This window comes from Humulus lupulus, chromosome X (genome assembly GCF_963169125.1).
Source record: "Humulus lupulus chromosome X, drHumLupu1.1, whole genome shotgun sequence".
Lineage (NCBI taxonomy): Eukaryota > Viridiplantae > Streptophyta > Magnoliopsida > Rosales > Cannabaceae > Humulus > Humulus lupulus.
In genome coordinates, this window is record NC_084802.1 from 263,933,590 (window position 1) to 263,937,818 (window position 4,229).

A 4,229-nucleotide genomic window follows, 5' to 3' on the forward strand; every position below is an offset into this window, starting at 1 on the left:
TTTAAAGGTGAAGCCAACAGGTGCTATGGCCATTACTAAAGGAGATGAACTCTCTGAATGAAACTGAAATCCAAGAGATGAACCAATAGCAGGCCGCTCCACCCCAATAGAGACGATTGTGATGATTGCAGCTATGCCCAGTGCAATGGCTATTTTAGCCAGAAATGAAAATTCAAAATCAGTGCTAGCATCTTTCAAGTCTCCAAGGACAAGAACATAATTTATATCATGTATGTATGCATTCTCTTCAGGTACTTTAGCCTTGTAGTTTTTGACATCATCCTGTTGATGACTTCTTGTCCTGTGAGTTCAAAATGAAAGTTGTATCATCATTTTGAAGTTAAGTAGAATCAAAAGCTGATAGATTGTAAGAAAATCATCTAAGACTAGACATTTGAAGTTGAAATTCTTTACATGATACTAAAATAAGTTTTCTCCCATCATTTCAACTAATGAGAGGTAAGTCCAGTGGTCAGGTCCATGGTTAGCTTGTATGAAATTTGTTGAATATGTTACAGTGGCCAACATTGTAGGACTTAGCTAAGGACCCTTAAAGAAGTATAAAACTAATTTTATACTTAGATTAGAGTTAACTCAATAAAACTCTCTGAAGCTTTTATTGGAAAGTGAAATAAAGAAATGTTGTCTTCAATCATTTAGATTGAAAAGTGATTGTATAGAGTAGTGACTCAAATAGCTTCATGTGTGGATTCTTTTTTGTTAATGGCAAAAAAGCATTAAACATTTGATTGACCCATCAGATACACTAAGTATCTTGTCTTTTCTCTCGGAGGCAGCCAACCAAAAAAGCTTTAACTAAATTACAAAGAGAGAAAAAAAATACAGAGATAGATACATATATTAGCAATATGACATCACCAAATTAAACAACAACAATATTAAAGCACTATTAATATTAAAGGACATAAATATTATATTCGTGCATGGTTTATACTACTATAGCAAGCCAACGAGTACCAAATTGCATTATTCTTTTGTACCAAATTGCAACTGACAACTTAACAACCACAATGCCAATCAATATCAATATGAATGCATCTACAAAATATGCACAGGACTACCAGTGAAATGATCAAGACATGAATTTCAAACTTGATATGGAAAGATAGGATATTGAGAGAACTAGCACTATCACTAAACTAATTCATTCAAATACATTTTAAATTTTAGAAATAGATTAAGGAGCCCAAATTTTACAAATATGTATAAAATTGAAAGTTAACAGAATAAATGGAATGATCTAACAGAGTTAGTAAAGCAGAACAATACAATTTTCATTTACCAAACAATGTTTATGAATTTCTCATAATTAACTCTAGAGAAAAAGAAACTACTTAAATTATAAATGACTTGCAAGATGAGATGAGATGAGATGAAAAGACACATACTGGCTCATGCAGCACATTAGCAGTTTCAGTCCTGGAAGTCCATTCCTCCAAATCAAGCTCTCTAGCTATGCTGCAAGTTATTCAACATATTTATGTGTGAGGTAGATTCTAACTACAATAAAATGAACCAAAAATATTCTGGTTGAGATCCCTGTGGTCAGAAAGGAGCCCATATTGGACTCAAATTGAAGTCTATGGTTTCAAATTTTGCATATTAAAGCTAAAGTACCAAGAGAAAGTTGAGCCCTTGAGTTCAAATCTTGTGTACTCTTTAACTGTACAAGAATATTGTAAGCCAATCAAATCTGAAGTGTCAACTAAAATTCCCCAAAATTTCCCATATCAGATTATCAAATCAATTTCAAAAAACAAATCAAAATATATATTCCTAATTAACAAGCAACAAAACCAGAAAAAAAAGCTTCGAACAACTAAGAAAATCAAGAACACCGGATTTACAAATTAAAGAAAACTTATTGTAAAACTTCTAACTCTGTCTAAATCCAAAACAAACAATGAGAAATACATATAACTTATTTGGCCATTTTATTAAAAAGAAAGAAAAAAAATGGGAAAAAGACCAACATAGAGAAGGGAAGAGAGAAATACAAAACAAAAAAGTTTTGGAAAAATGTACTTTCAATAAAATAAATCAAAGATCACTTTAACATACATTTTAAATCAAGTTAATGGTACTTTAGCACTTTAGAAAACACAATCAAAACTATTGTTTTTTAACTATACTTTAGAAGAAAAACGGTTAAAACAACACTACATCTGTATGAAAAGAAGAAAGACTTAAAAATTTTATATTACCAAAACAAGCTAAACCAGCAGCAGAGGAAGAAGCTAAACCAACAACAGTGGGGAAGTTACTAGGCAGCCACATAAACGCTCAATGGATTCTTTCCCTCCTTGTTATTAATATAAATTAAATTATAAAATAAAGTTGATAAATACCTACTCATCTCTCTTAGTTCAAAAACAACTTCAGAATAGAGGAAAAGCTGGAAGGAATCAAAGAACTCAAGAAAATAAAAGGCCAGGCAAGAAACAAGAATAAACTGAAGCCATATATTATATTAACTCAATGACTAAGAAACAAAATGAAAAACTGAGTTGAGTACATACCATGTTGAGTAATTGGAGCTGAGCACTTGGTCATTATCAAATAAGAATGGCAGGTTTCAATAATTTCATAAATTGCTTGCATATGGAAGCAAATTTTCAATTATCAAATGGCCAAAATCTCACAATCCAATTTGGTTGTATCCTCAATTAGACAAGTGCCAATGATCTCCATTTCATCATTACAAAAAAATACATAAAGGTAGTGTGCAAAACATAGTATGTCAGGCATAAAGATAACCAATAAAATAGAAGAACAAATTTACTAAACATGTAAAATTTAAATGTCTTTTCACTTCTGTGATCAAGAACCTAAAACATGCAAATGAAATACAATTGCAAAAAAAAGATATGCAAATAATAATAGTTTAACTTTAAGAGAGTAGAGAGTAGAGCTTCAGTTCACACTTATAACAAAAGCTTAATAAAATCAAATAATACAACATCCATAAATCAAATCTGGACAATCCTAACTTCATACAAAAAAATGCAGCAAAAAGGACTAAAGGAGAGGTAACTACAAAAATACCAACACAAGCAATTCTAACCATTGTAGAGACTAACTACAATTAGTTACAGGAAGAGTCTAGATTAACATTAATACTAATAGAACTAAAGACACTAACAAATACAAATAGTAAGGTATTGACTAAGTGTTGTCGTCAAGAGAATACTCAATAGTTATATGGTTAATTAGTTTATTTTAAAATCACTCTTAATTTACCTAAAAGTTCCATTTACTTTGGGTGAATTAATTCCAATGAGTCAAGAATCTCAATCTATCCAGTAGTTTGAATAAGTATATACCTTACTTAACCCTTCATATTAGTTGTGCATGGAGGCATTCAAACTAAGGAAAATCAACTAAACAAATAGCTACTGTGCAGAGAAATGAAATAAGAAAGGGAACCCTTCAAACATGTTCTTCAACACTCACAAAAACCAACATAATCACAACCAAAAAGAAATACAAAATGAAAAGGTGACTCTTATTTATAGACCTCCAACCAAATAGAAATAAGATAATCATATGTTGAAAAAATTCCAAGGCAGTATCCAAATATATTCATCAAAATAAGAAAACATAACAATACAAAGTCTGTCATAGAAGAAATAAGACCAACAAGCCAAAAATGCCACAAAAGATAATGACATACAGAACATGACAAATTTCCCATAGGCCCAAACAACCAAACTCTAAGGCACACTGAGGATTATCTACTCCAAATCCATGATTTAAAACACTTAGATTTAACACAAAATAAGTAGCATGAAAGCAGAAATGAAAAATAACTGAGAAATTAAGAGAAGAAACACAACTAAAATTACTTGGTTCCAGTCACACAAAGCAATAGTACATACTCAAAAATTACAACTCGAAGATTGAGTTTTTCAACACCTTTCTCTCTGACAAAACTAGTTCTCACAAACACAAGCTCTGAGAAAATTACGCTCAATCTAAAAAATGAGAGACAAACGAGCCTATACATATGAAAGTCAGGATTTTAGAAATAATTCTAACACAAGCGCGCACACACACACACACACACACACACACACACATATATATATACTGATAATATTCAAAATATTTTCTTGATATTGAAATCTGAAAAAAAAAAAAACACAAACTATACCTCTCACAGAGATAAACAGAGGTCTTTTGTTCTTGATCATAGCCAGCAGGAGAGA